At 40.8% G+C, this 13,023-nt stretch overlaps 1 long non-coding RNA gene across 2 annotated transcripts; it reads right to left on the bottom strand.

Annotated features, from left to right (window-relative positions):
* Window positions 1-252: 252 nt before the first annotated feature.
* Window positions 253-11,113, bottom strand: LOC309666974. 2 transcript variants are annotated; one of them, XR_014267438.1, is made up of 4 exons: window positions 10,976-11,113; window positions 8,117-8,280; window positions 3,025-3,195; window positions 253-718 (listed from the first exon to the last, which is right to left on the bottom strand). It is a non-coding gene; the product is annotated as an uncharacterized lncRNA (long non-coding RNA). The 2 variants fall into 2 exon arrangements; XR_014267439.1 differs by lacking the exon at window positions 10,976-11,113 and having other exon boundaries at window positions 8,117-10,169.
* Between the last annotated feature and the right edge of the window lie 1,910 nt (window positions 11,114-13,023).

Raw genomic sequence — 13,023 nt, 5'->3', positions numbered from 1 at the left:
TCTTCATTGTGGTGCACGGGCTTCTCATTGCAGTGTTGCAGAGCATGGGCTCTAGGCACATGGGCTTCAGTAGTTTTGGCACGTTGTCTCAGTAGTTGTGGCGCATGGGCGGCATGTGGGATCTTCCTGGATCAGGGCTCGAACCCGTGTCCCCTGCATTGGCAGGCAGATTCTTAACCACTGCGCCACCAGGGAAGTCCGGAGAATTTTTTTTTTTTAATTGGTGAAAGGAATTTCTGTTTGGGAGAGAGAATAGGTGAGAATGGAAATGTAAGAGAAAAAAAAAAAAGGCTATTTTTGATAGAAATATTTATGATATCTGAGCTTCATGGTGAAAGTCCATATTTGTTATTCTTTTTCTTGCACTTATTTTCATTGTTCATTAATTACATGGGAAAATAATACTTCTATGAAACTTGTATTTTTAATGAATAAGAATAATAATGTTATATCTGCACTATTTTGTATGGCTTAGGTCTAAACAATGTAAACTTTTTGGTATATGGACCCTTATTGGTCAGTCCAATTCCAGTGGTACCTGCTCTGCATAACTGTGTGTAGTCTCTGACTGTATAAACTGCTTAATACAATAAATCTCTTTTAATAGAGAGCCTTCATTTTAAAAAATAACATAAATTACCTGGTGGCCAGGGACCAATGAGGTGCAGTCACCCCTGCACTGGTCCAGGGAACTGTCTTGCCTTCTCTAGTGAGACTCCTAGCAGAAGTTGTTTATATTAGGAAAAAGAAAAAAAACATTACAATCAGATCACATGAAAATAAAACCTATGCTGCAAGAACCTAGCTGAATGTCTTGAACACAGAAGGCACCCAGTCAATACTGAAGCCTTGAATTAAAAATTCAAGTTTTGCCATTTGCAGTAACATGGATGGACTTAGAGATTATCACACTAAATGAAATAAGTCAGAAAGAGAAATGTAAATACCATATTATATCACTTATATGTATAATCTAAAATATGACACAAATGAACTTACCTACAAAACAGAAGCAGACATAGAGAACAGACTTGTAGCTGCCAAGGGGTAAGAGGGTGGAAGAGGGATGGATTGGGACTTTGGGATTAGCTGATGCAAACTATTATATATAGAATGGATAAACAACAAGGTCCTACTGTATAGCACAGGGAACTATATTCAATATCCTGTGATAAACCATAATGGAAAAGAATACAAAAAAGAAAGTATATGTATGTATAACTGAATCAATTTGCTGTACAGCAGAAATTAACATAACATTGTAAATCAAATATACTTCAAAAAATAAATTAAAAAAATTAATCCAGTTTTTGGTTCTATTTTGACTAAATGAAAGCATCCATCTATATACTTGCCCACTTTTGGGTTAGTCAGTTCATTTTTGTTTGCGTGTTTGTTTTCAGTCTCTAAATGTTTTAGCTCTTTTATAAGCTGATACTTTCCCCATGATCTTCTGCTTTTCTCGGAATTAGCTTTCCTAAGGCATTTTCATTGTTAACACATAATCAATACATTTTACCAGTTACATCGGAGGTTGACTTGCCTAAAAAACAATAGAGTTATTTCGGGAGTTCCCTGGTGGCCTAGTGATTAGGATTCTGGGCTTTCACTGACATGGCCCGGGTTCAATCCCTGAATCCCTGGGTGGGGAACTGAGATCCCACAAGCTGCATGGCATGGCCAAAATAAAACAGAATAAAAAAACCAACAGTGTTATTTCTTCCCCTGCCCCTAGCCAGGCACCAGCTCCTGGCAGCCTGGCAGGAACCACAGCTGCTGTCCTGGCCTGTGGCCTCAGCTCCTCCAGGTCAGAGAAGAGCTGGAGGAGGGAAAGGTTGGAGCTGGCTCCCGCTAGGTCATGAGAGCTGGTTGTGTGCATCTTTATCCAACTCCATGTTCAGTAACGTCAGGTGGGCATTGCCAATGAAAATAATCAATAAACAATCAACAATAAGAATAGAAAAGAGTTTTATCTGAGCCAAACTGAGGACTAGCCCAGAAGCCAGATTTTTTTTTTTAATGTTTCTTCTAGATGTCTTTTTTTATTCTTTTTTTTTAAAAAATTAATTAATTAATTAATTAATTTTTGGCTGTGTTGGGTCTTCGTTTCTGTGCAAGGGCTTTCTCCAGTTGCAGCGAGCGGGGTCACTCTTCATCGCGTTGTGCGGGCCTCTCACTGTCGCGGCCTCTCCCGTTGCAGAGCACAGGCTCCACATGCGCAGGCTCAGTGGTTGTTGCTCACGGGCCTAGTTGCTCTGCGGCATGTGGGATCTTCCCGGACCGGGGCACGAACCTGTGTCCCCTGCATTGGCAGGCGGATTCCTAACCACTGCACCACCAGGGAAGGCCCAGAAGCCAGATTAGTCTGAGAAACTGCTCCAGAGAAACAGGGTTTTCAGCACAGTTTTATATCTTGTCAGAACAAAGAACATTAAACAAGTCAGGGACACATTTCTTCAAGGTAAAACACACACACACACACACAGATCAGCTTGTACACAGCAAGTCAACACGGCCTTGGCACCTGGGAAGGGAGTCTTATCATCAAAGGAGTACCAGCATTGGCGTCCCAGGAAGAGAAGCATTTAATCTTTATTTTTAACATGGACATTCTTTACTTCTCGTCAATGTGCCCTTTTCTCTGATAATTAAAGCAGATGTACAATGTATGTTTGATAGGCCACAAACATGCCATTTTAGTTAGCATAAAATTCAAGTTAACTCAGGTATCAACCAGAATGACTCCCCTACATCTCAATAAGTGAAAATTTCGCTCATCAGTATCTTCCAAGTGGCCATGCTAGGATTCTATGCCATGGAAATTAGTAAATGTTGCAAACCAGGGCTTCCCTCTCTCCTCTCTCTATCCAGAGAGCCAGTAGTTAAACATTTACCAGCATGCCACTGGCCAGATATGAGGTGGAAATAGAAGTTGAAGACAGGTGAAGAATGGGATCACAAGCTACTTAAAGCTTCCATAACAAGAGAGTGAGCCAAAGTGGCTTCATGTTCTCCAGCCCTCACCAACACCAGCGGATCTCTCGGAGGGATCGCTCTTTTCTGGAATCGGTGGAATAGTGGAGAGGAGTGCTGGCCTGGGGACTAAAGGAGCTGCGTTCTGGCCCTCGTGCTGCCACTCCATGCCTGTGCGACCGGGACAACTCACTTCACCTTGCTCGGTCTCGGCTGTCACGCCTAGGGTACAAAAGGTGGGCTGTGGCTTGCATCCTCCTCACTCACAGTGTGGTTCTCAGACCATCGGCAGGGGCATCTCCTGGGAGCTTGTTAGAGAAGCAGAATCTCAGGCCACCTGGAGATCTACTGAAACAGAAACTGTATTTTAACCCAATCCCTAGCTGTGTGGTGTGCACATTTGGAGAAGCACTCAACTAGATTAGTGCTTCCCAAGCCTGGCTGAGTGTTTGGAGACTTGTTTTTTTTTTTTTTTTTTTTAAGGTATTTCTGGCCTTCATTCCTGCTCCATTGGATCAGGATTTCTGGGGATGAATCTCAGAAATTTTATTTTTAAAAAGATGATTTTGAAGATCAACCAGTGATGGGATCCATTAGTCCTTATGGTCCCTTCCAGTTTTTATAATCCGTGGAAAGTTGATGTTTTCAAGATAATGCTATCCTTTATCCCTGCCCGATCACTGCTGACAGTTACTAAAATTGGTGAAAAAGTAACTCTTGAAGGGTTTAGAGACTATGCATTCTTTTAATATTTTATTTATTTATTTATTTATTTTTGGCTGTGTTGGGTCTTCGTTTCTGTGCGAGGGCTTTCTCTAGTTGCAGCGAGCGGGGGCTACTCTTCATTGCGGTGCACAGGCCTCTCACTATCGCGGCCTCTCTTGTTGGGGAGCACAGGCTCCAGACGCGCAGGCTCAGTAGTTGTGGCTCACGGGCTTAGTTGCTCCGTGGCATGTGGGATCTTCCCAGACCAGAGCTCAAACCCGTGTCCCCTGCACTGGCAGGCAGATTCTCAAGCACTGCGCCACCAGGGAAGCCCCGAGACTATGCATTCTTAAGCCACTTTTATTTCATGAAATATGAGAAGGCCCTGTAAAAAGATTAGATTTTAGAGTGGATACAACAGTCTTCTAAATATGAAAAAAAAAAAAATGCCAGCATACACATTACTTTGTGGACTTGGAAGAGAAACTAAAGGAAAATAAATGACACTGTAAAAGGATCTGTCCCTTGAAATCCCAGCTGACATTAAATTCATGGCCACACAGAGGGGTTTAGATGTGCTCATCTGAGTTAGTGAGGCTTAATGGATTAAATGTGGCTAAAAGCTCAGGAAATCTGCTTTTAGCTACAATTATGAAATGGTTATATATAGAGAGAATTATTTAAGTGTTATTCTTCGAGTGAATAAACTTGCAAGCTCTAAAACCATCACCTTCTCATGAAATAAACCTATGATCATGTGCATTTTTATTTTAAAATTAGTTTTACCCAATACAATTAATATCTGGGCAATGTCTTCCTGACCAAAAAACCACCTAAGAATATCTATTAAGACTATGCTAGGCTACAAATAATAGAAAATGTGACTTATATCCAAGAGGGGTTATTTTTCCACGATATAGAGCAGCCAGAGGTGTGGAGTTCAGCCTCTCGTGCTTCTCTGGCCTTTCCTTCACGTTGGAGGAGAAGGACTGCGGCTTCACACATCACACCTGTTGTATCTTTCCAGGCGGGAACGAGAGGGAAGAAGGTTGGAGCTGGCTGTGTCTGCCTCTTTGCATCGAGATAAGCAAGTGCTTCTCACTCAGGTACCTAGCAGATTTCGGTTAACTTTCTGGCCAGAACTAGGTCACGTGGCCACCTTTAAGTAGAAGGGACTTGTGGAATAGATGAGGTTTACATTTCAAGCTGCATTGCTAGGACTTTTGGCTTTCTATTCTTTTACAGTCACTCTTCCTCCACAGCTCAGAAGGCGTTCTCTCTCTACTTTGCCAAACTCAAAATCTTATCATTCCTACAATGGTCGGCTGAATAATTAACTCTGTAATGAAGTCTGCTCAGATTATTTCCACCGAATGAATTCCTCATTTTCTAAGCATTTGTATACACATTTTATACCACCACAGCACATACTTGTGATTCTATTGTTCTATCACAGGCTTATTTGTTTTCTTAGTTGCTTTCCTGTGCTTTTTGAGAACGAGCGATTCTTGCAAGCCCCTCTCTGCCTAGGACGGGGCTGTACCTAGTAATGCTTTCTAAGCTGAACTGAGGGAAATACAGGCTGTGCAACTATTTTTCTCCACTACACAGGGTAACACGCGCACTGCTCTTCAGGCAGCAAAAATCCTCAATGTTTTTGGTGCTTTGTGTATGCAGTGAACTCTTTCTGACACTCTGGAAGCTTACGGTTAATACAAATCACAAGGACCACAAATACAAATCGTAATGGTAGACCTGTAAATTTCAGTTATCCCTAGTGAAAGATTAGATTTGAGTGGTTTGTACAGCATCCAAGAGATTTTCCCAAGGAACCTTATGATTAGAATGAGGCTACAACATTCCATCTCTTAGAAGAGTTGCCAGGAAAGGAACAGGCTGGATGCATGAATTACCACTGACAAGCATGACCCCGAGAGTTAGTGGCCTGGAACTTCACTGGTGGATGCTAAAAATGCAGGCACTAGACAAACCCATAGCAGGCAGTGACATGTGGGTTAGTTTATGAGGGGAAAAAAATCAACAAACTACTTATTATGTACATTTCCTCTCCTTCCCACTCCTCAGCCTTCTGTTTCAAGCTATTTTTGTACTCATCTCACACTTTCTGTATTTTTTCAGACATGCATTAACAAATTAGAGAGACAATTTTTACTGGCACTTGCAATTTTCTCCTGATGGATATATCCCTGGAATGTATGAGTGAAACACATTAGTTTGAAAACAATCGCAAGTGGCGGAATGGTGATTCAGGAATTATGGGGTCAGAAATGAAGAAAACAAGAAAGGAACAGGGAGAGAACATTGAAAAACCTATAGGGGAAAAGCCATGATGACACACATGGAAAGTAAGAAATGCAAATTGTAACTGTCTACTTGAAAAGTCAAAAATATAGCCTGCCTCTTTTTTCATGGCATAATTCATCAGTGTAGCACATTTCTGAGCACACATTCTGTTCTTCAAATTGTGGCTATGTCTACAAACAAAATAAATTTGTGGGGGGAAAACTACCAAAAATAACACTGGGTTATCATTTTGAAATGACCTGATGCTAAATAGCCCATGTGACTAAATTTTTCATTTTCAACTAGTTGGGGTATAGTCAAGTCAGCTGTCTACAGGGATAAAAAAATATGATGCATATCATATTAACCAATATTATGGTTTGTATATTTCTCCATTCTTGATCCTTATTCAGAAGGGGTGAAGGATCCTTTCGGGAAAAAAGCGTTCACCCACACTTGCTACCTTGCTATGCTCATCTTCCAAGATTTTGGTCTTCATGGCCCTATGGTTCTAAGAGGAGAGTCATAAAGAGCCAAAGCAGAGCACATTACCATGTTTCTGCTTTGAATCTTTTAGATGTTACTAGGTTTTGGTACATTTAATTTATTTTTTATTTTTAAATTTTTATTTATTTATTTTTTGGCTGTGTTGGGTCCTCGTTTCTGCGCGAGGGCTTTCTCCAGTTGCGGCAAGCGGGGGCCACTCTTCATCGCGGTGCGCGGGCCTCTCACTATCGCGGCCTCCTTTGTTGTGGAGCACAGGCTCCAGACGCGCAGGCTCAAGGTGGGCATGGCCCCCTGGCTTCAGGGCCTGCTTTCCTCTTATACGAAAGCATGGGCCTCATGCTTGGGCCTTGTCTGCCTGGGTCTAAGGGTGGACGTGCTTGGAGATCCCATCCCTCCCAATCTTCTGGACTTACCGAGCCACATAGATGTATCTACATGCATGTATCTACACATGTATCTACATGCATCTTACCTCTGTCAGGAAGCTGAGCTTAGTCATCAACCACTTCTTACCTACACCCTTTTCTCCATAACACAGGACACACAAGCATGCAAATAAGTAAGAAGATCCTGGCTCATTCTTTTGCTAGAGTAAGCGAAGTCCATGTGACTTGAAGTAAACTAGGCCAAGGTCTAGGTCTTAAAAAGACCTCCTTAAACAAGCACACTCCTTCTTCTGCATGTAATGACTGAGTTCTTGTTCTTTCTCATCGGGACACTCAGCAGGACTTAGGAGTTTAATGGAATTCTCCCACTTTATTGAGCAGCTAAAGTGGTTTTGAACTCTGTGGGGTAACTTAGAAATTGTTGTGAAATGTAATTGATTTTTATAAATATGCACATATTTTGCACTAATAAGCATTTGCATTGCAATTTGTTTGTGCAAGTGTGACCTTAACTTTCCAGAATGCTAACAAACAAACTGTGATCGCATGCTTTCAAAAAAGCACAATTTTTACTTTTTAAAAATGAACTTCTGAAAAGGAGGACAATAGAAAGTTGCTGGAAAGATCATTTCTAGGAAGAAAGGTGAACTCAATTCATTTTTATGATTGTGTTTTTTTCCTCCCGACATTGTTTAGCAAAAGCCTAAGAACTTGTCTGTTAGACTCCCAATACTTTCTCTAATTAGTCCCGGATATATGTTTTTAGAGAGAGAGACAGAGGTTGAGAGAGATAAAGAGTGTTTAGAATGATCGTTTGTACGGCATGTAATTAAGCAAGGCTGATTCTGGTCTATAATCACTAGAGACTCCCTTCAGAGAAAATACTCTTCTTATTTAACCGTGATTTGCTCTACAGTGTGATGCTTTCAAGGGAAACACCCTTCCTGGATAGATTAGCTTTCTCAGACAGATGAGAAATACTCATCAAGGGAGGATCTCCTTTCAGTGAGTCCTCCCCTTTTATTTATTAGTATGTGTCCCTTGGTTCCTCCCATCCCTATAAGTTCTCATCAGGACCAACTCCCTAATTTCCAAGGTCCAGGACAAAAACCCCACAGGGTTTCTTGTTCAAAAAGCCTGGAAAAAAGCTTTTCTTCCTTTTCCTGTCTTTTTCTTGACCTGTCATAGTGTTTTCTCTTTGCTGTGTAACATTGTGCCCCCTGGAGCATGGAGATACTTACAGGGTGAGTGCAGACCCTCCCAGGTGTCCTGAGCCCTGCCCTGCAACATGGTGCGTGGGGCACGCACAGCCGACTTCGGACCTCCCTGCACCTTCATCCAGGCACCTGTCTGCCTCATTGGCTGTGGTCCCTGGATGGGGCTGGAGGAGCAGGAGGCCGATAACCTGTGAGGGTGAGCAGGCGATAGAGGGTGATGAACAAGTTTGTCCCCACCCCTTATGCTCCATTGTCCCTTTGGACTTCACTTTGGAGAACATTAACTCAAAGATCAAATTTTTAAGAATTTCAAGAGGTGACCACAGAGCATTCAGTTCCAAGCGTGTGGCCCCTTCTGAGCCTGGGGCTGCACTGGTAGTCCTCACTCTTTACCTCCTTAATATTTTCTCTGGGGCCCAGCTTGGTGGTGGGCCCGGGATAGACAGTTAATACACACTTGCTGAAAGCAGTTCTTTAACTGGCAGTTGCTCTGATCAGTTGTGGGTATAGGAGCATTTTCCATGAGACTGTCTTCTGTAGGCACTGCTATCACTTATCTGCCAGTGCCCGCCATAGGGGACATCAGGGGTCTGGCAAAGACATTCAGCTGTAATTTACGCCATTGCTCTGAATTCAGAAAGTATCACACCTACATCACCCCTGAAAGATGGGCTACCCTCCTATTATTAAAAAAACTCCATGAAGGCTCCGCAACTTCTGTGGCAGGTTAGCAACCTTTGGTTTCCTTTCTTTCTGTCCTTAGTCATCATCAAGGCCACACAGAGTCAGCAGTATGCCCAACCACCTGCATTGCCTAGTGGATGGCAGACTGCAGCTTACCCTCTGGGCATAGCCGGGGGATGGGAGAAGAGCAGGGGATGGTTTCCAACCTAATTCTGAATTTATCTTGGCTCCCACTCCTCAATCAGACTTAAACGCCTTCCCTTTTGAGACACAAGTATATTTGCTTTGTTCCTCCATGTCTAGATTTTATTACTTTTTTCTCTATTTCTTGTTCATATGTATCTACATCAGAATTTTCGATCCTCGGGTATAAATATGAAGTCCTCACTACGTAGATCAATCACACACACTAATATGTGGTTTTTGAAATAACATCCCTTTTCTCATTGAAATTACACACACTACCGAAAATGTAGAAAATTTAGAACAAGAAGAAAATAACCAGCACCAGAATTGCCATCTTACCGTCCAGAGATAATTACTTAGCATTTTAGCACTTGTATTTTTGGTCATCTTTATACATACATGGTGCCTATGTTATTGAGTTACTGTAAATATTTGCTTTGTAATATGTTTTTATCCACATAATAATATACCACAAATACTTGCCATGTTATTAATTATTAATCTGAAACACAATGTTCAAATTTCTGTGTGCATAAGAACCACCTGGGAGCACGTGGAAAAGAAAGATTCTAAGGTCCCTCGCTCACAGATTCTAACTCATAAATCTGAGATAAAGACTAGAGATCTGCATTTTGAAAAGCCTCCCAGGTGAGTCTGGTGTAGATGATTCTCAACGCTTGCTCTGACAAACACAATATATGACATGATTTTTAATTGCTACACTGTGTTCCATTGCATAGATGTGCCATAATTTATTAAACCCATATCATATTGTTTATTTAAGTCTAGTTTCCAAATTTTTACTTACATGATCAATTCCTCGATGAATAACCTACTACATAAAATCTTTTTGAACATCTCTGATTATTTCCTGAGGAAATTGTGCAAAGTGGAATTATTGGGTCAAAAGAAATGCAAACCTGAGCAAAGTAGATGGTATTTCGGGCAGAAAAGCAACTCTGTAAGCTGTAAAGTACTTGACTAATATGAAGTATATAACAGTTGCCGTTTTTGGAGAGACTTTCACATGCCAGGATAATGGTTCTCAAAATGTATTGTGCTAATCAGAATTACCTGGAGGGCTTGTTAAAAACCTGTTGCTGCTCTCTCCTTTCTGTTTCTTTCTGATCCACTAGGTCTAGGGTGGGGCTTGGAATCTGCATTTCTAACAAGTTCCCAGGTGATACTGATGCTGGTCTGGGGACCACACTTTGAGAACCACTGCACCAAACACAATCCTGGGTGTTTTACATAAGTCATATAAATTTCACAGCATTTCTTTACCGTTGAAGACTGAGACTCAGAGAGAATCTGAGGTCATGAGGCTAATGATGGCAGAACTGGAGTTTGATTTCAAGTTTGATAATTCAAAGGCTGATGCTTTTCCTACAGGCAGCCTGTTTTCTCACTTCATTTAATTGCCCAGAAATAAAATATTTAGAATGTCTACATAACAAGCCCCAAATTCTCCGTGTAAACTACTCCCCTTCCAGTCTATTAGGGGTACCCTAAGGAGGAGAGAGGTTAGGAAGTGTTTGGCTGAGAATTTTTTCAGGGGAAACGAGTTCAATGAGCTATGTTCCACCATTCACGTTAATCTGCAGGGTTGCTTCCCCACCCTCCAGTGGCTTCACTGGCTTGTGGACATCAAGAGAATCGTTTCTCATCAGTTACTGTAACTGTGTCCTTCCTTGGAAGAGAGCTCTATCCTCTCCAAAACCCACTTTCAGGCTTCTCCATTACAATAGCCTAAATTACAACCCATTTGTTCAGGCAACTCAGTAAATAAATCGTATCAGTGCAAAAAACAAAGAACTCTTGACAAACTGGTTGGCTAATGATACCCAGTAGAGCAAACACCCAGTAGACTGGCAAAACATGAAGTCAGGTTGGCTTCTACCAGATAGTTTAAGAGAGGTGAACATTTCCTAACCCACACCCAGAATCATGAAGTGAATCATCCACATTTCACAACTAAAGACATTCTTAAGACCTAATTATGCAATTTTTTACCTGTTTGTTATCTTGGGCTGTTGTTACCCTGCTGCCTTTTGGTGTGTTAATGATTGTGTGTGTAGCTCATTATTATTATTTTTGCTTGTCGTTCTGTCATCATTTATTCATCCTGTGAGCTGAGGACTTTGCTAGACAGTCTGCAAGGAGAAATGGAATATTGTCTGTTTAAAACACATTTTGTGTGGCTTCTAGCATAAATTCATTGAATGTCGATACCTGAGAACAATTAGATATAAATACCTGCACTGTTCAAATACATAATGCAAATGAATTACTTCCATCTATGTTAAAAATAAATTCAGTCCAGGATGCTTTATCATGAAAGACAAGTCAATACATTCCAATAAACATTTTGTCCAGAGGTTATAAGGAGCCTGTACAGACTCTGGCTTTATCATTTTCAATAAATCCCTAACTGGATAAGGAAAGGTCTTGGGCAAAGAACACTTGGGAAGTCTGTTTGTGGAAGAGTATGCTCATAATCTGAGTTCCCCTAGGTGTCAGAACTAGTATCGATAGTTGACTGTTTCGGTGGCAGCAGGATTATAGCAATTAGAATTGTCTGACAAAGGAAGGAATGTCCAGTGATGCAGAGGCCCCAGTAACTAAGAGAATTAACATTCAGACTGGATTGTAGCCCGTCAGGAATGCTGCTGAAAGCATGTCTACGCTAGGTTAGAAATGTGATTAGCTGACTCTTAAGGATCTTGTAACACACACACACACACACACACACACACACACACACACACACTCTAGTGACTGTACTTAAAGAAAAAACGTAAGGGGGTGCATGAGGGGCAAGAGAGACCAGAATCACACCTGCCTGTCTTTTCCAAAGGAGTATCTGGGTGAGAGATGAGAGGGGATTAGGATGTGGCAGGAATGTGTATTTGGTAAAAGCACAGTGTCTTCTTTTTTAAACAAACAATACATTCAGTATTTGTCCTGCATTTAGTGTCTTTCACTGTAGAGCATTTTCCAAATCCAGTAATTCAAGAATTATGTGTTTGTGGAACTATTTGAGACATTAGTGTGTAGCCAAACCTTATTAACTGAAATCCACTTAGCCAGAATCACTTTGAAAATTCTATTCTTAGAAAACATGAGGAAATGACCTAAAACAAACCCCTATTGATGATTTAGTATAAAAAAAGGATATTTTCAGGATGGAGCACAGTTTCAACATAAATTCAGCTGAACATATTTTTAGACAACGATCACTGATATGTGTAATAACTGCACAAGAAATTCTTTCATCAAAAGAAGATTCCATTATGAGTCTACTAAGAAGAGAAGGTATACTAACATATTTCAGAAATATTTTCAGTAATAAAGATGAAAACAAAAGACATTTTCTGTTCATCACTGATGTAGCCAGAAAGTTTAACTAGCCAGTGTATTCCAGTTACTTATTGTATATGGAAAACATCACCTATAAATTAGTAACTAGGCCATGAATACCAAGTACTGATGTCAAAATTCATTTTATATAAATCAGAAAATATAACCCTAAAATTTCCAGGTACTAGTGTTGAATAATTTTTTTTTTAATGTTTTTAAGCTTCACATTGCACTATATATGTACAAGAAGTGAGTCACATTTCTTTGGGAATGTCACAGTTATATTTCCGAGTCAAACTCATTTGAATTAGGGAGGCTGTGAAGAGTAATGTATCAACACAGGGCTTCCTGTGTCTGGAATTAGAATTTCTGGGTTCCCTCTACATTCACCGCTTGCCAGCTGCAGGCCCTGGGGCAAATCATTTCATTCAGTGTTCTCTGTAAAATGGGCAGGAAAAGCAGCAAGGTTGTAGAAGTCTGAAGATGCAGGGAGATAAATGTGCAGCGCGCTTTTCACAGAGCCTGGCACCGGGCAGGCACCAAAGAAATGTTAGCTAAGATGATTACATTTCCATTCAATACTTGATATTATGAAGTTCTGGGTTTTTTAAAATTGTGGTGAAATGTATGTAACATAAAATTTACCATTTTAACCATCTCTAGGTGTTCAGTTCTGCGTTCTTTTTATTTAGAGGGAAACT

This window comes from Balaenoptera physalus (genome assembly GCF_965194825.1).
Source record: "Balaenoptera physalus genome assembly, chromosome: 9".
In the NCBI taxonomy this organism is placed as follows: Eukaryota; Metazoa; Chordata; class Mammalia; order Artiodactyla; family Balaenopteridae; genus Balaenoptera; species Balaenoptera physalus.
The sequence above is the reverse complement of the archived record's forward strand: the minus strand, read 5'-3'. Positions and strand labels throughout refer to the sequence as shown.